Source organism: Callithrix jacchus, chromosome 1 (assembly GCF_049354715.1).
Source record: "Callithrix jacchus isolate 240 chromosome 1, calJac240_pri, whole genome shotgun sequence".
Lineage (NCBI taxonomy): Eukaryota > Metazoa > Chordata > Mammalia > Primates > Cebidae > Callithrix > Callithrix jacchus.
In genome coordinates this window covers 112,357,333-112,376,388 of record NC_133502.1, presented here as the reverse complement: position 1 = coordinate 112,376,388, position 19,056 = coordinate 112,357,333, and the positions used below count along the sequence as shown (strand labels likewise).

The 19,056-nt window shown below is 45.5% G+C and overlaps 1 long non-coding RNA gene across 1 annotated transcript in view; it reads left to right on the top strand.

Moving 5' to 3' along the window:
- LOC118154644 (uncharacterized) overlaps window positions 1–19,056 on the top strand; it is a 20,922-nt gene extending 1,866 nt beyond the window's left edge. The window contains exons 2-5 of the long non-coding RNA XR_004744791.3: window positions 11,650–11,707; window positions 13,858–13,983; window positions 16,272–16,369; window positions 16,956–19,056. This is a non-coding gene — a long non-coding RNA (uncharacterized LOC118154644). The remainder of the gene's footprint in view (window positions 1–11,649; window positions 11,708–13,857; window positions 13,984–16,271; window positions 16,370–16,955) is intronic.

Here is a 19,056-nt window from a genome sequence, read left to right as displayed (position 1 = left end):
CTCCTCATCTTCAAGGCTCTTGTCTCCTTTGCAAAACTTCTTGAACCACAACTGCACTGTACATTCATTAGCAGTTCCTGGGCAAAATGTATTGTTAATATTGTAAGTTGTCTCTGCTGCTTTATGATCCATTTTGAACTCGAATAAGAAAATTGCTCGAATTTGCTTTTTGTCTAACATCATTTCTATAGTCTAAAATAAACACAAAATAAATAGCAAGTAATAAGTCATTAGCAAAAAAACATAAAGTGAGAAATGCCCATCACAATGATGTAAAACATAACCACATTTATTTAAGAATGCATTCTAGGCCGGGCGCGGTGACTCACGCCTGTAATCCCAGCACTTTGGGAGGCCGAGACGGGTGGATCACGAGGTCAAGAGATCAAGACCAACCTGATCAACATGGTGAAACCCCGTCTCTACTAAAGATACAAAAAATTAGCTGGGCATGGTGGCTCATGCTGTAATCCCAGCTACTCAGGAGGCTGAGGCAGGAGAATTGCCTGAACCCAGGAGGCGGAGGTTGCAGTGAGCCGAGATTGCGCCATTGCACTCCAGCCTGGGTAACAAGAGCGAAACTCCATCTCAAAAAAAAAAAAAAAAAGAATGCATTCTAGGTGAAATCCTATCTCTACCAAAAATACAAAAATTAGCCAGGTGTGGTGGTGGGCTCCTGTAATCCCAGCTACTATGGAGGCTGAGACACAGAACTGCCTGAACCAGGAGGTGGAGGTTGCAGTGAGCCAAGATCATGCCACTGCACTCCAGCCTGGGTGACAGAGGGAGACTCTGTGTCAAAAAAAAAAAGTGTTTTCTAATATCAGACAGCAAAGTCCCACAGTGCAAAAACCACAGTTACTTTTGCACCAGCTAATAATTGACCCCAGAGCTGATTATACTTAACATCGTCATCTACCTTGTATAGTCCATAAGCATTTCAGTGGGACAAAACAGTCACCTTTGCCCACCAGCTCTCCATAGCCATTGTGAATAAGCAAAACAAAGAAAAAGACCCCCACCAGAATTAAGGAATATGACAGTCCTAGCAGCTGAGGACTTAGATTAAATGACCACTTCGGTCCCCTTCCCCTTAACATCTGAGGACCCACTCCTTTCAGCTCCTGTGACTTTCTGGTTTTCACTGTGAGCTATGGACAAAGGCTGTCCTGTGTGAGGGCAGTACCAACCCACTGGATACTGGATAGTCACCAATGACAATGGTAAGGGAGAAAGAAGACAAAAAGGGTTGATCTTTGTTAGACAAGACAGGGAGAGCGTATCTGTAAAGGAGGGAAAATTAAAACTGAGACCTAAATGGTAAGAAGAATTCAGCCATGAAAAGATGGAGAGAGAGCATTTCAGAAACAGAGAACAACCTGTTGGAGACCTTGAGGTAGAACAATAGAGCATGACTCACACTGGGTTCCCAGAACGGAGGCTAGCTCAGGAAATTCTGTACAAAAATTGGGAAGGATAAGCCCCTGGTGTCAGTAGATTTGGGGAGAGCAACTTCAACCTGAACTTTAGGGTTAAGCCTGAATATCCCAGAAAGTCCTAGTGGTGAGTACTAGTCTACAAAGAGGGGTGTAGTTCTGAGCTGAAAAGACCACTGCACTGAGCTGAGCTCTACAATAGTCTGGCCCATGGATGGGTGGTGGCAAGACCACAGAGGAGGGAGTACTGACCTGTATCTCAGGGCAAAGTGAAGTTCCCAGGTCTCACTCAAGTCCTCCGGTGATGTGACCTGACTCAGGGATTGAGTGTTCCCTGGCATTCTTCCCCTCCCCCGGAGGATGCTATAGGACCAGACTCAGCATGTTGGACACACAATGGCCAGTCTGGGAGCATGCTCTCCAGCTTGTTTGGGGTTTTTTTTTTTGGTGGTGGTGGTCGTGGGGAGGCAGTCTCGTTCTATTGTCCTGGCGAGAGTGCCATGGTTTGATCTCGGCTTACTGCAACCTCTGCCTCCTGAGTTCAAGTAATTCTCCTGCCTCAGCCTCCTGAGTAGCTGGGACCACAGGTGCGAACCACCATGCCCAGCTAATTTTTATATTTTTAGTAGAGACAGAATTTTGCTATGTTGGCCAAGATGGTCTCGAACTTCTGACCTCAAGTGGTCCACCCACCTCGGCCTCCCAAAGTGCTGGGATTACAGGCATGAGCCACCGCACTCGGCCCTTGTTTGCTTTTTGAATTCAACGAGGGAGTCCCAACCAGATCTTTCACAGGCATCTCTTTGGGTTTTTGAGTGGTCTGCAGCTTCCGAGGCACCGAGTCCTTTCAGGGTTATGTGAGCAGGATAAGCTGGCTATTGCTTCTTCAAAGGGTTCCCTGGGCACCTCAACTTGAAAATCCTACCATATCTTGTTTCCTGGAAGCCCCCCAAAAGGTCCCTCTAACTAGGCATAGTCTTTGTTTTGAGCTGGTCGCAGGCCTCAGAGTCCATGTGAGAGCCAGCCCAAGCCAGGCCCTACCTGCTTTCACCTTCTACACTTCCAAGTGGCTTCCTTTTCTCCCCTGGCAATATAGTCCCAAGCTAACAGCAGGAGCTCCAAAGTCCAAATCACCTGCACTTCATCTCTTCAGTGTGTGTGACCTTGGGCAAATCGCAAACCTCTGGAAAGTCCCAGTGCATGCATCTGAAATGAAAGGGATAGCATCCACTTCACAGGTTCATGGTGAGTGTTAAAGGAGATCCTGTTGGAAGTGCTTGGTGCAGCACCTGGCACAGAATATGCCACACAACAGTGTGAACTTTTACTGTGAGGCAGCTTAGATCCGGCCCCTGCTCCGGCCCCCGTACCAGCCCCAGGGTTAGGATTTGTACCGGTTAGACGTCGCCGGCCACTGACTGGCTCTCTGCTGCCACCTAGTGGGCTTGGTCTCCTGGCAACGCAGACCCACCTCATGAAGGGGCTAGAGATGCCTCTTAGGTCTTTGCAAAACCCTGCTGCTTACAGTGCTCAGGAGCCAGAATCCTCTTTACTTATCCTGTGTGGGGCTTAGGCCCTCTTCAGTGCCCCCCACAATACTGTGGGCTTTTACTCTGTCACACACACCGCAGAGGCATTGCTATAAATGGGGGATGATGCCCAGCTCCTCAGGTTTCCCCTTTCGGCCCAGGCTAGTCATGCCTCCACTGTTCCCTTTTGGTAAGGCTGCAAGCCCCAGGCGCCAATAGATTTGGGGAAAGCAACTTCTACCTGAACTTGAGGTTATGCCTGAAAATCCCACAAAGTCCTGTTGCCCTTTTGTGGGAGGAGCTAAACAAACAGAACTGGCTGTTGAGAAGACAGAGAAGGCAAGGCCACATCCCAGTCACCACCGACTCCTCCCTTCCCACACATCAGGGCGCTTTGAATCCCAGCTCTCATTATTATCTGTGTGACCTTGAGCAGTTGCTTAACCTCTCTGAGCTCCAGCATCCTCATCTGCAACATGAGAATAGAGAATAATTACAGAATTGCTGTGAGAATTAAATGAGGTAACATATGTCAACTCATCTAGTGCAGTGCCTGGCAAGTGTTCATTGAGAAAGGCTAGTGCTTGTGGGAATTCCCTGCGAATGTGCAAACAGCCCGAGGGGGTACCCAGTCTTGGGGTGAGCCTGTGAGCTCATGGCCATGGCTAAGCATTAATTAGCTAACAAGTGACTTCCTGTGACATAAAGAGACCCAGGACAGAGAGATTCTGATGGTGGGGGAATAGTGGTGAGGTAGAGAAGGGAATAGAATCGAAGCATGGCTAGGCAGGGGCCAAAAGGGAGGTGAGGGAACTGGAGGACCACAGGAATGTCCTCCTCCCTCAGAGAGCCAATAGCAAGAGCTGTGGCCTGCTGGCGTCGCGTGTGGCTCCCTCAGTTCCCCAGCTCCATTAGGAAAGTGGTTCCAGGTGAACACGGGCCCAGAGCTGGCTCAAGTCTTGACAACGTGGCCCAGTTCCCAAGGCTACTCAGGTGAGCAGAGAAGAGCACCAATACATCAGAAATGCAGTAAATCCCAGGGCCGTCAGTAACTAGTCCCAGTCAAGAAGGTTGAGATTACAGGAACAGGTTAGAATGACCTTTGGGGTGGAAAGATATTGAGGACTCAACACAAGGGCTCACTACAATATCCAATCATGCTAGAGCCACCCTAGATTCTTGTCTAGGGTACAATGGGGGTATTGATTCCAGTTGGGGGCAGGAGGCACAGGAAAAGCTTGAGAGGAAGATGGGAATGTAAGTAGGGGTCGCTGTCACAGGCATGAGATGAAGGCCACTCCAGTGGTCCTTACCAACCATAACTTGGGATGAGGACAGGAAGGTGACATCCTGGTGGGTTAGGGCTCCAGGCCCCAGGACGGCCTGGTGGGCTTGGGGAAACTGTGAGTCATTCCATATGGCTGGAGCACCAAGTACAAGAAAGGGAATGGCAGGCCTGAGGCCCTAGTTCTGGGCCGCACAGGGCCTAGAAAACCACACTGAGTCTTTGAACTGATCTTGCAGTCTGTGTTGAGTCACAGAAAGGTTTTAAGCAGGGAAAAAAGTGGGCAGCCCAGACTTGCAGTAAATCTGTTTTCCTGTATCATGAAGATATCTAACTTTCAGGTGGCCATGAGGATTGCCTGTGTTATTGTGTGTAAAAACATTATATAAATTGTAAATTGTACCAATGTGAGATCTAGAAGCAGCAGCTTATACATGAATGGCAGGGCTTGGGATTGGTCATACAAAGGGATGATCTGCACTCTGAGTTCTGATTTTGATTTAAATGCTTGCTCTGGCATTGACTGGCCATGTGTGTAAGACTGTCAGCATCAGTCTCTTTATCTGCAAAATGGAAACCTAAGGGAGGGCGAGGCCTAGTGTATCTGGCATGGAGTGAACCATTGTGTCGGTCCAGGTTCTTTGGTTGTGAGCAACAGAAACTCCAGCTACTTAAGGAAATAAGGGAAATTAATGGGCAGTTATGATGGTGTCCCCAAAACTATAGAAAATTGTGAGCAAACCAGGCCTTAAGAAGGAATAGGGGCTGGGTGCAGTGGCTTATGCCTGTAATCCCAGCACTTTGGGAGGCTGAGGTGGGAGGATCGCTTGAGTCCAGGAGTTCGAGACCAGACTGACAAACATGGTGAAACCCTGTCTCCATTAAATATTAAAAAAAATAGCTAGGTGTAGTGGCAGGCACCTGTAATCCCAGGTACTTGGGAGGCTGAGGTGGGAGAACTGCTGGAACCTGGGAGGCGGAGATTGCAGTGAGTCAAGATCGCACCACTGTACTCCCGCTTGAGAGACAGAGCGATATTCCATCTCAAAAAAAAAAAAAAAAAAGTTCTACATAGCATTTTTCTCTTGTTACATTAAAAAATAATTCAGTAGAACTGATTTATCTGACAGGGAGATCTGAGCTACGGGATTTCTTTAGAATTATAGTCAGAGGTTGAATAAATTCATCATCTCTGACATACTGCAGGTAAATAAGCTAGAACCTGGAGAGGCTGACCATGTGAGTCAGATTATCTGGTTCCTTTTCTCTGCATTTCCTTCCAGTGAGTCATTCCTGAACTCATTTAATTGGTCCAGCCCAATGTCTGCTTGTCAGTTAATTAAGAGAAGCTTCACCGGCCCAGGCTTGATGTCTTAAAGAGCCAGTGGTAGCTCTTTAAGAGCCCCAGACCAGTGTAAGATGTCATCAGGGGACAGGTTCCTTTGGGGCTGCTGGCACTGGGGATTGGGATTGGGTTGATCATAGGTCAACCAACCCTTTAGAGATGGAAAGAAGGCAGGGTCTCAAGGGGACAGTGCCTGCCAGCAGCTGGCTATGGGGGGCAGGGGGTGTGCAACTCCCATCAGGCTTTGATGTGTTTCTTTTCTTTTTTTTGAGATGGAGTCTCGCTCTGTTGCCCTTTCCAGGCTGGAGCATGCCACCACACCCGCCTAATTTTTGTATTTTTGGTAGAGATCGGATTTTACCATGTTGGCCAGGCTGGTCTCGAACTCCTGACCCCAAGCAATCTGCCCACCTTGGCCTCCCAAAGTGTTGGGATAGCCACTGGGCCCAGCCTGATGTGTTTCTTGATGTTTCTTTGTATTTTTCTGGAGGTCCTGCTGGTGTTTAGCAGTCTTTGTAATATTTAAGCCAGCATCAGCTCTACTGTGAGTTTTAATGAGGCATCAGAACAACCCTGGAAGTCAATAGATGGCAACAGCAGACAGTAAAGTGAGAACTCCAAAGGGAAGGAGAAACCCTCAGGAGAGACGGGAGCTCTGGCATCAACCGTATCTCTGCCCAGAATCTCCTTTCAAGTTTAAACTTCAGGAGTTTGGTTTTTTCCAGGATATATTATTGGTCCAGTGATATTGGAAAACACTGAACTAAATAAAGTTAAACAGGTTTCTTCATTGCAACTCTTCTAACATCCTTAATCTCCTGATATGCATTATGAATCTTCAAGAGAAGCCAATTGCATTGCCAGCAGAGTTTCTTGATTTTATTATGGAGGAAGAGCTTGTTGGCCTTGGTGCTCCAAGAAACACTCTTTGGGTCACATCATTATGAAGAGTCATTATAGATCCTACTTCTTGTGTGGTTGATTGGCCTATTCCTCAAAGTATTCAACAAAGAAAGTAAAATGTAATCCCTTTTCACAAGGAATTCAGCCCATAAATATCTACTAAATGTATGTATTCTTATTGAGTGCCAGAAACTGAACAAAGTGATTATTAACATGAATTATTTCATTTCCTTCTCAAATCTTCACTGTCAGTGCTGTCAGGTAGGTGTGATTATTACGCCCCTTTTACAGAGGAGGAGACTGAGGCTTATGAGTTTAGATAACTTAGTCAGGATCACATAGGTAGTAACTGGCAAATGGCCCAACTCCCATTCCTACACATGGTGCCTCCCCAAGGGGGACCCTTCCCAGGAACTAAACACAGTCCAGCATAAGACACCTTTCAAGTGTGGTTACTCTTCCCCAGGGTCAGTTATTTATTTAATAACATTGGTTCCAGGGACCCTTTGTGTTGATTATTCCTTAATGTTCTCAGGGTCAGAGACTATGACTCATTCACCTTTCCATTATCAGTTGCTGGCACATAGTAGAAAGTCAGATATTTCTTGAATGAATAAAAATAAATAAATAAAGACACAGATTTATAACTGGTCTTGGGGATAAACGATTTCTAACAGAGGTTTTGCCCATATCCTTTCAACTAGCCCATAAAATTTCTTGAGCACCTATGGTATGCCAAGGGCTGGATTCAGCAGTCACCAAAGGATGTCGAGTTGCTGTTGCCCTCTCTAAACCTCTAATGTGCTACATCATGTGAACATATGTTTTTGAAGGCAGGCCCTCTTCAGACAATACATGGACAACCGTAGGCATAAATCCCTTTCCTGTATGAATTCCTCTATAGTAAAAATCATGTTGGTTGCTTACAGAGGGGCATACTAAATTAATGGTTAAGGCTGAGGAGAACTTTTCAAATTAAAAAACTGTATGAACCCTTAACACTTAAGGGCTGGTGCGCACCACCAACCTAGACCGATTGTTTTTTAAAAAATTTTGTAGAGAGGGGATCTCGCTATGTTGTCCAGGCTGATCTCAAACTCCTTTGCCTCAAGCGATCCTCTTGTCTCATTCTCCCAAAGTGTTGGAATTTACAGGCATGAGCAACATGCCCAGCCCCTCCCTGAGATCCATACTTTGCTTGTGGCTAGATGAGATGCCATTTCGTGGGCTTTTTCTCATCACAGACCTTCCCAAGCAGGTTTTGCCCTCCTCTAACCCTCTCCCCACCCAGAGCAGGGGTGTCCAGGCCCATCTCTCAAGCAGAAGTAACTACCCGCCCCCCCCAGGCAGTCCAGGCTTGACCAAGTCGCTAAGCCCCTGTCTTTAGCCTCAGGGGCTCCCTCCTCCTTTCCTTCAGGGCAATGTCTTTCCCCACAAGACTCTGGGTCATCTTTCCTTTCCCTCTTCCAACTGCATACACTCAGTGAGAAGCAGATGTTTCAGGGATTTCTTTGTTTTATTTGGGTGTTTTACTGCAAAGATGGGAAATTTTGCATTTACTTACTCCTCTTCTAATGCTTTTCTTTTCTTCATGTGGAGCTGCATACCTTACTGTGAGTGTGTGTGTGTGTGTGTGTGTGTGTGTGTGTGTTTAGAGACAGAGTCTCACTGTGTCACCCAGACTAGAGTGCAGTGGCCTGATCTTGGCTCACTGCAACCTTCACCTCCTAGGCTTCACCATAAGCCATTCTCCTGACTCAGCCTCCCAAGTAGCTGGGACTACAGGTGCCCACCACCACGTCCAGCTAATTTTTATATTTTTAGTAGAGATGGGATTTCACCATGTTGGCCAGGCTGGTCTTGATCTCCTGACTTCGTGATCTACCCGCCTCAGCCCCCCAAAGTGTTGGTAGTATAGGGTTGAGCAACTGCGCCTGGCCCATGTGTGTGTTTTCTAACACTCAGCATGCTTTGCCTAGTCTCTCACTCAACAATAGCAGTCATCAACACCGAAGACTTCTGTGACCACATATGAGAAGTGTTTCTCTCCACCACCAAACAAGCAATTGAGTCTGCAATGGACATACACTGGGTGGCCTCCAATTCAACTCTGATACTATCTACCTGGAGATAGCATCAGATCCCACAGGTTGAGGGCTTCGTCCCCAAGGCTGGCCCGCACGCCTGCTGGATACCAGCTGATTATAAAGGATATTACAGATGAAGAGACGCATAGGGTAAGGTATAGAAAAAGGAGCATGGAGCCTCCATGCTCTCCCTAGGCCCACTTCCCTCCAGGAATCTCCAGGTCTTCAGCTACCAGGAAGCTCCTCAAATCCTGTCCTCTTGGGCATTTTGTTTTTGATTTTTTTTTGGAGAGGAGGTCTTGCCATATTACCCAGGCTGGTCTTAAACTACTGCCTCAGCTACCCAAGCTCCCAAGTAGCTGGGATTATAGGTGCCTGCCAAGACACACAGCTTTTCTTGGGCCTTTTATGGAGACTTCACTGGAAAGGCATGATTGAGCACCATGTTGAAATGTGATTGGACCAAAAAGGAAGGATCTCATAGGAACAGACTGAGTGGGGAAACTCAGCCAGGCCTGTCTGTTCAGATTCTTTTTGGTCTATCTGCACAGGGTAGGAGTCAGAACCCTCTCTGGCAGATGAAGAGAGGGCAGGAAAAGGTCAGAGAGAGAGATTCTGTTTCCTGAGGCCTGCTTTGGAAACCTAAAGTGTCCCAACACCATAACAAAGGACTGTAACAAGGGTTATGGGAGTTATGTTCCAGGAACTGTGGATGAAGACCAATATATATCTATAATATCACACTTACCCACAATTTCCTCTCTCAGAAGAACTTCTTTTAACATTTTTTGCAAGGCAGGTCTGCTGGTGACAAACTCCCTGAATTTGTGTTTGTCTGATAAAGTCTTTCTTCTCTTTCACTTTTGAAGGATAATTTCACAGGTTACAGACTTCTAAGTTGGTGTTGGGATTCCGTCCCCCAACCCCTGCCTCAACTTAATACTGTTTCATGCTATTCTCTTCTTAATTGCATAATTTATTTTCTTTTTTTAAAAAAATTACTTTTTAGAACAGGGTCTCACTCTGTCACCCAAGCTGGAGTGCAGTGGCACCATCATAGCTCACTGCAGCCTTGAACTCTTGGGCTTAAGCAATCCTTTCACCTCAGCTTCCAGATTAGCTGGGACTACAGGTGTGTACCACCATGGTCAGCTAATTTTTAAATTTTTTGTAGAGAAGGGGTCTCACTGTGTTGGCTAGGCTGGTCTCAAACTCCTTGCCTCAAGTGATCCTTCCCCATCTCAGCCTCCCAAAGTGCTGGGATTACAGGCATGAGCCACCGCATCTGGACAATTTCATGGTGTCTAAAGAAAAGTCAGATGTAATTCTTATCTTTGCTCCTCCGTGTACTAAGGCGTTTTCTCCTCTGGCTTCTTTCAAGATTTTTTCTTTATGTTTTATTTTCTACACTTTGAACATAATATGCTGAATGTGGGGGTTTCTTGGCATTTATCTTGTTTGAGGTTCTCTGAGCTTCCTGGATCTGTGGTTTGGAGTCCGATATTAATTTGAGTGAAATGGTCAGTTACTATCTTTTGTTTGTTTTTGTTTTTCTTTTGTTTTTCTAGACAGGGTCTCGCTCTGTTACCGAGGCTGGAGTGCAATGGCATGATCTCGGCTCACTGCAACCTCTGCCTCCCAGGTTCAAGCGATTCTCTCTTGTACCTCAGCCACCCAAGTAGCTCAGATTGCAGGTGTGTGTCACCATGCCAGCTAATTGTTTTCGTATTTTCAGTAGAGATGGGATTTCACCATGCTGGCCAGGCTGGCCTTGAACTCCTGACCTCAAGTGATTCACCTGCTTTGGCCTCCAAAAGTGCTGGGATTACAGGCTCGAGCCACCATGCCTGGCCTCAGCTATTATTGTTTTAAATATTTCTTCTATTCCTTTCTTTCCTTTTCTTCTGGTATTCCCATTAAATGTCTAAGATACATTTTGTAGTTGTCCCGCTCCTCTGTCCTGGGTTTTGTCTTTGGTTTTGTGGTCATTTTTCTCTTTGCTTTTCAGTTTTAGGTGTTTCCGTGGACATAATCCTCGAGCTCAGAGGTTCTTTCTTCAGCCATGCCAAGCCCATCAAAGGCTTTCCTCATTTCTGTTGCAGTGTTCTTGAGCTCTAGCATTGACATTTTAATTCTTCCTTAGATTTTTCATCTCTTTCTTACAGCACCCATCTGGCCTTGCATGCTGTTTGCTTATTCCATTCGAGCTTTTAGCAAATTCATCACAGTTGTTTTAAATTCCTGCCCTCATAATGTTCTAAATTCCTGGTCTGATGACGTTCCTGGTGTAAAAATGTTGGTATGACAATTTCAACATTTTTGCCATATCTGAGTCTGGTTTTGATGCTTACTCTGTCTCTTTGAACAGTGTTTTTTGCCTTGTAATTTATGCCTTGTAATTTTTTGTTGAAAGGCAGGCATGATGCACTGGGTAGACGGGCCTTTAGTGGTGTGGTGTGGTGTAAGGTGTGGGGGTGGCATTCTTTTTTTTTTTTTTTTGAGACGGAGTTTCACTCTCGTTACCCAAGCTGGAGTGCAATGGCGCGATCTCGGCTCACCGCAACCTCCGCCTCCTGGGTTCAGGCAATTCTCCTGCCTCAGCCTCCTGAGTAGCTGGGACTACAGGCACGTGCCACCGTGCCCAGCTAATTTTTTGTATTTTTAGTAGAGACGGGGTTTCACCATGTTGACCAGGATGGTCTCGATCTCTTGACCTCGTGATCCACCCGCCTTGGCCTCCCAAAGTGCTGGGATTACAGGTGTGAGCCACCGCGCCCAGCCGGGGGTGCATTCTTTAGTCCTATGACTGGGTCAGTCTTTTAGGGAGTCTGTGCTTCAGGGGTGAGAACTTTAAAAGGGCTCCTCAGTTTCCCCTCTACCCCTTACACGAGACAGAATGGGAAATGAAGCTGAAGTTGGATATTTCCCTTCCCTGGGTCAGCTCTGCTTAAACCCCAGTAGGGTAGACCCTGGTAAAATAGTTTCTCTTGGGGAAGGTATTGTTAAGAGAGACCAGAATGCTCTGGTATATTTCAAAATGGTTTCTTTTCCCTTCTTCCTCCAGGAACATAAAGGGATTTTCTCTCAATCTTCACTCTGAGAACCTGGTGGAGCTCCAGAAGGTAAACTCATAAAAGTGTTTTACCTATGACTGGGCCCCTGGGGTTCTTAACTCTCAGACGTGTCATTGTCAAGCCTCCAGTAGGTTTTTCCTGCAGTGACACTGGCTCTCACGAGGTTTTTGCTTGTGGGTTTCTGCTCCAGTAAGTTTGGCTTCTCGTTATCTGCCTGTCTGTCTCTAATTTGGGGGCCAGTAGTTTGTCCTGTGACCTCACTTCCCTGACAGATCTAGGACAAGTTATTTTTTCAGTGTGTTTAGATTTTTACTTGCTGTCAGGATGAACTGATGACGTCCATGCTCCTTACATGCCAGACTGAAAATTGGAAGCCTCTCCTTCTCTTTGGAAGGATAATTTCACTGGGTACAGGATCCTAGGTTGATGGTTCTTGTTTTTAAACACTGTAAAAATTTCAACTTCTTCTTCTTCTTTTTTTTTTTTTTTTTTAGATGGAGTCTTGCTCTTGTTGCCCAGGCTGGAGAGCAATGGTGAAATCTTGGCTCACTGCAACCTCTGCCTCCCAAGTTCAAGCAATTCTCCTTCCTCAGCCTCTTGAGCAGCTGGGATTACAGGCATGCGGCACCACGCCCAGCTAATTTTTGTACATTTAGTAGAGATGGGTTTTGCCATGTTGGCCAGGCTGGTCTTGAGTACCTGAACTCAGGTGATCCGCTGGCCTCAGCCTCTCAAAGTGCTGGGATTATAGGTGTGAGCCACTATGCCCCACCTATTCTTTTTTTGAGACAGAGTCACATGCTGTCGCCCAGGCTGGAGTGCACTGGTGCGATCTTGGCTCACTGCAAACCCACCTCCCCTGTTCAAGCAATTGTCCTGCCTCAGCCTCCTAAGAAGCTGGAATTACAGGCGCCCACCACCATACCCAGCTGATTTTTGTACTTTTAGTAGAGATGAAGTTTCACCATGTCGATGGGTCTGGTCTCAAATTCTTGACCTCAGATGATCCACCCACTTTGTCTTCCCAAAGTGCTGAGATTACAAGTGAGAGCCACTGCACCTGGCCTCACCTTTTTCTTGTGTAACCATGGACAAGCATTTTCCTCTCCCTGGGTCTCAGTTCCTTAATTTGTAAGGTGGGTAGATCTGGTGGAAAGTGTTGAAATCTATGGTCTAAAGGGTCCTTCGAGCTCTAACATTCTTTGATTCAATCATGCAACTATACAACAACCAGAGTTTGATATTTCAGCTAATACCAGTCTGTGGCTACTGGTGTGAGCCTGTCACATGCTCTCCTGGCCTACTGCCAATTACAGCATGCTGTTGCTTAGAGAAGTCATGGTAGGCAGCCATTGCGATGAGGTATGCATCCATGTTTGGCCAGTCTTCAAAAAAATACCAACCCCTGAGAAAGCAGAAAGCCTGCAACCTGCATGCTAATGCCTGTGCTCAAGAAGGGAACTTCAAGAAGTGACAACGAAAAGCACAGCTAAACAAAGTTTCTCAGTGAAGCTCTTCTGAATTCAACACCATTCGAAAGTACTCCATTCCCCTAGCAATGTTTTTTACTTACAAAAAGGAAGTGGCTGATTTTTAAAAATGGTATAAGAGCATTATATTGAAGAAAGCAATGTGATATTTTGTCAAATAGCATTGGTATGATTGTGACTGTCATATCTAATCAACTGATTATCAGGAGAACTCTATCCTGTGCAGAATACTGGCCTGCTATTTAAAGCTGATTGAGAAGATGACATGCCCAGGGTTGACAAGAGCCCCCTGGTTTGGACTCTCGCTTAATACCAGAATATTCCATTTTTAGCAGAGCAATTTGGCAATGTGTCTCAAAAGCCCTAAACATGTTCTTCCTTTCTGGATAGTGATGAAGAGTTGGACAGATATTTGGCCAGGGCTCCCAGCCTTCTGCTACCACAGGTACAGGAGGAAGATATGCATTGGGGACACTTTAGGAAAAGTACAGTATTTGTTAATGACTCATTTTGGGCCCCACATCTCTGTGTGAAAGCTTCAGGTTGTTGAGCTGGGCTACACTTTATGGAAGCCCGCAGTGCTAATTGTATACCTTTGAGCAGAGGCTTAGTTCCTCTACTGGTTGCCTTTGCCCTTGTTCCCAAGGTCCATACTTGAATCTTCGCCCTTGTCCCTAAGGTCCATTCTTGAATTTTTTTGTCCTACAGGACTCATCACCCTGAAAACAGGAAGAAACAGAGAGAGACAACCCGAAAGAAAAATGTTCCTCCCTAAGGCCTTGAGCAAACCAGAATGAAGGCCGCCACTTCTAGACATTTCCACAGCGTGAGCAGGTAGCGCCCCTAGTGGGAGGCAGTCCCAGGCCCATCTTGCCACCTCAGCTTCTTAGAAAGAAGGACCCAAAAGGCCATGACCCTTCCCTTTCTCCAGGAACTAGTATCTCCTTTTTCTGAGACCACTCTCCTGCCCAGCTCCTTGAGGTCAAAGTGGAAGTTTCACATTCTTCCAGAACCTGCCCTCCTCGGGATTGTTTGGTTAGTCCAGGGCCAGCTGCATCCCTGCCTTTCCCATGGTTTGGTCAAATGCCCTTCTTTTGTTTACAGAAGATATTCCAGAATTATTTCAATTGACTTTCCCTTTAGCTGCAGTCATTTGAAACTGGTTTCTAAGATGGCAGGTCAGGAGCCTAGGGAACAGAACTCCCAAAAGTGGGAAGCTAGAGAGAGAGGACCCCATGTGGACACTAGTGTTTCCAACCCACCATCACTGATAGCCTCACCTTTTAGCACCATGTCCTGAGAATGATTTTGCATCTGTTCTACTATCTTCACCCCTTCTCCTCCTCATTCCCAAGGGGCCCTTAAAGGGGAGCTTTGAGTCCTTCCTAAGGGTAGAAGCAAAACCTCCGTAGCCAGTTCATGTCAGGATTTTACCTTCAGGACATAATCAGAGGTGTGCACACATATGAAAGTACAAGTGATCTAGGGCTGCATTCCTGTAGCTGTAAAAATAATTGACAATATCCTAATAATAGTTCAAATAATTTTGGTCCATGCATCCAACAGAATGCTTTGCAGCTATTAAAAATGACATTTTTGGCCAGGCACGGTGACTCACGCCTGTAATCCCAGCACTTTGGGAGGCCAGGGTGGGCGGATCACGAGGTCAAGAGATTGAGACCATCCTGGCCAACATGGTGAAACCCCATCTCTACTAAAAATACAGAAATTAGCTGGGCATTTGGCATATGCCTGTAGTCCCAGCTACTTGGGACGCTGAGACAGAAGAATCGCTTGAACCGGGGAGGTGGAGGTTGCAGTGAGCTGAGACTGCACCACTGTGTTCCAGCCTGGCAACAGAGAGCAAGACTCCGTCTCAAAAAAAAAAAAAAATTGATATTTTTAAGGAATATTTAATGACATAGAAAAATGCTTTTGATATAATATACCAAAATCAGGCCAGTCACAGTGGCTCACGTTTGTAATTCCAGCACTTTGGGAGGCAGGAGGAGTGCTTGAGCCCAGGAGTTTAAGAAGAGCTGAACAACATAGTGAGATCTTATCTCTATAAAAAATTTTAAAAATTAGCCAAGCATGATGGCACACACCTGTATGTCTGCTACTCAGGAGGCTGAGGTGGGAGGATCTCTCGAGTCCCTGAGGTCAAGGCATGATCATGCCACTGCACTCCAACCTTGGTGTCAGAGTGACACCCTGTCTCAAGAGTAAATAAATAATAAATAAAATAAATACCAAATTTAGAATATGGAATTTAATATACTTTATAACCTAAATTGTATCAAATTATATATTATATATACATAAACAACCAAAAAGAACCACATAAAAATGATAATTCTACTTTCTTCATTATGTTTTCTAATTGCTTGTGATTAGCATGGTTTACTTTGGTATTTATCTGGTATTATGTTTTGGCATAATAATTTATATTAAGTAATGAACGATATTGAAAAGATCAGAACCTTATTGGAACATGTCTTCCTATGGAAAAATTAGATTTCCTTCTATGCTATTTGCTTTCAACCTTTACCAGAGGGTCACATGACCAGCAGGACTCCTGAGGTCCCATTTTCTGCCATGATATTCCCTCCAGAGTATGTGCTTTACGGTTGTCTGAATCCCCGGAATTCTGGGCCAGCTGGCTTAGTGGGGCTGCCATTCCAGCCCCCAGGCAGGGTTATTTCTTTAGCTGGATGGTGGCTTTGGGCACCAAACAAGTAACTTGCCTTTCTCACGAACTTGACTTGGGGTAACTGTGCTGACCCTACTACCTGCTTTATTTCGGCTTTTGTTCCAGCTAAGGTGGGGAGCCTACACATTCCTGGGGTCCCAGAGAGGTGACATAGCAATGAGGGAGCTGATGATGTCTCATATTCATGATGTGCCTTTGCCTGGATTCACAAGTGTGGCAGGAGATGCAGAGACCAAGGGGTGAGGAGCCAAGGTCCTCAGCCTCCTTCCTGCTGTCTGACTACCTGAGCTTGAACAAGCCTCTCTGAAGCTTTCTGCGACCTGTCTACAAGTGTAAACTGTGATCCAGGGAAATACAAAATCTCAGACACCTTTTCTGACCTAAATTGTCTCTCCTGTTTTTTCTACAGAGTGTGCCTAGTAAGAGCAGACCCCTGCCACATGCAGGATGCGGTTCTAAACACTTCATACAAATGGACTCATTTCATCTTCAAAACAACACTGAGAGGTAGGTACTGTTATCATCATCATTCCTTTTTCAACAGATGAGGAAACTGAGGCAAAGGGGGACTCAGCAACATGGCCAGGTGCACACAGCTGGGATGTGGAGAGACAGAGATTCAAACCCAGCTGAACTGGCTCAATGAACCACTCTGCTCCACTGCCTCTCAGTGATGTGAATTTCAGTTCACCCTGTCTTTATTTCAAACCTGGCCAGAGGTGGTCAGTCAGCCACAGTGATGCGCTGGCAAAACTGCAAAGTGAGTGATGCCCACCTCCCCTGTCTTCCAGCTGCCCAAGGTCAGCCTTTGGGGTCACTGCTGTATGATTTTCCTTCTTCCCAACCTTGCAAGGAGGCAGAGGCCCTCCCCCTGCCACCTAGGCCTCCTAAGACAAGACAGTGGCTGTGGGCTTCCCCACCCTTTTGGCCCCATCTTCTGAAGAAGAAGTAAGAAAGTACTGTTTTCCTGGTTTTTCAGAAAATAAATAATATACTTATCACGTAATGAGCATGCTCTGCACATGTTATATATACGAATTAACTCATTTCATTTTCATACACCACCACCCTCTCTCCCACTGCTTTTTCCAAGACAGGGTCTTGCTCTGTGGGCCAGGCTGGAGTGCAGTGGTGCAATCATGGCCCACTGCCATCTCGACCTCCTGGGCTCAAGTGACCTCCTAGGCTCGACCTCCTGGGCTCCTGCATCAGGCTGCCAAGTAGCTGGGACTACAGGTATGCGCCACAATGCTTGCGTAATTTTTAAATTTTCTTGTAGAGATGGGATCTTGAACCATGTTGCTTGAACTTCTGGGTTCAAGCAATCTTCCTGCCTCAGTCTCCCAGACTGCTGAGATTACAGGCATGAGCCACTATACCTGGCTTCAAACAACCCATTCTTATTACCAGTCCCATTTTACAGATGAGGCCAATGAGGCTCAGGGAGCTTGTTCAACTTGCCCAAGGGCCCATGATTAGAAAAGGAACAGGATCAGGAAGCAGAGCATATATACCTTGCTCCCTGCCCATCTCCATCCTCTCTTCCCACAGCTGGGTCATAATCTGACCCTCTTTCTCATCACCACTCAAATTTGTGAAAAAACATTAATAACACTATTAATTCAAATCAAATACTTTGGATTTGAAGACCTTCTGTTCAAATCTGATTACAGGTTTCCTAAGTTTTTTATGTCTCCAGTTCTATTAAGTTACAAGTTCATCTGTCCCTGGCCTAAATCAGTCTTTCAGAGTGGTTGAGAGAGAGGTGAGATAATCTGTGTACAAGTGATTTCAAAAGCATCAAGTGAGCTATCTAGCCTGTTAGTTTGTCATAATCTGCTGTAATAGCATTCTCACACATATATACAAACTCTGTTGTGGCTGCAGGAAAGTGCAAAGGCATTGAAGCTGCCCGTCTTAGAAATGTAACATTTCTAACATTACATATCTAATGAGGCCTTTAAACTGGCAGTACTAGTCTAAGATAACAGGGTCTTGGTCCTTTCCCTACAGAGACAGGTTTCTTGCTGCCATAATTATTGGATACTAGGGTATTTCCATTGCCGCAGGAGCTGAGTTCCCAAACTCCAAGCAACAATGGGCTCAAAAGAAACTTTCTTTGAATTTTTGTGCTACTAGAAACAGATGTTTTAGTCTCTCCCTCCTGCACATAAACCTCTGTTTGCTCCATGAACACTGCCACATTTAAGGGAGACTATTGGATTCTGGTTTTCTTATTGCATTTTATTGGATTGTTACACACTGTCTTGGTTGGGGTCCCTGGGACAAGTCCATTTATAGGGCCTGAGAAACCAACCCATGGTCCTGACAAGTAGACACTCCACTGGAATGAGAACTCACCTTGGTGATCAGCTGTAGGCCTTAAGGATTAAGCTGGATAATCAAGGATGACCCTTGATGATAACACAAGGGTTTCTGTTTAGGCACCAATGTTATATATACAATGAAGAAATGTGATTTTTAGCCCGACATACTGACTCATGCCTGTAATCCCAGCATGTTAAGAGGCTGGGATATTAAGATCCCAGCAAAAGGATTGCCTAAAGCCAGGGGTTTAAAACCAGCCTTGGCATCACAGAGGCCCCATCTCTACAAAAATAAAAAGTACAAAAAAGTTAAAAATTAGCTGGGCATGGTGGCACACACTTGTAGTCCTAGCTACTTGGGAGGCTGAGGCAAAGACAAATAGGTCTTTAATCAAGGTTGACACACATGGCTTCTGCTTCCTCCTTGTTAAAGGTGGTACTGAATACCTCAATAAAGTAGTAAAAAAACAAGTATGATTTTGAAAACTCAACCTGGTACCTTGAGTAGAAAGAGCATAGAATATATTTCCCTAAATCTTATTTTGTCTTTTTACTCAAATTCAGCACAGCCTAAGGCCAATGATGACATCCTGGGATAATACTTTGAGTTATTAACTGATTTTTTTTTTTCCTCTCCAGCACTTTGCTTTTTCTTGGCTTTTATACACACACACACCCTAAGCCATTGTGGGTTCACTGCCTCTCAGAAATGCAGAAACATCTTGACAGAGAAATGCAGAAACATCTCGACAGAGAGCATAGCTTCTTACTAGGTTCCTATGTCAGGTCCATTTTGTGTGGCTATGACAGAATACCACGGACTGGGAAATTACAACAAACAGAAATTTATGGACTCATAATACTGGA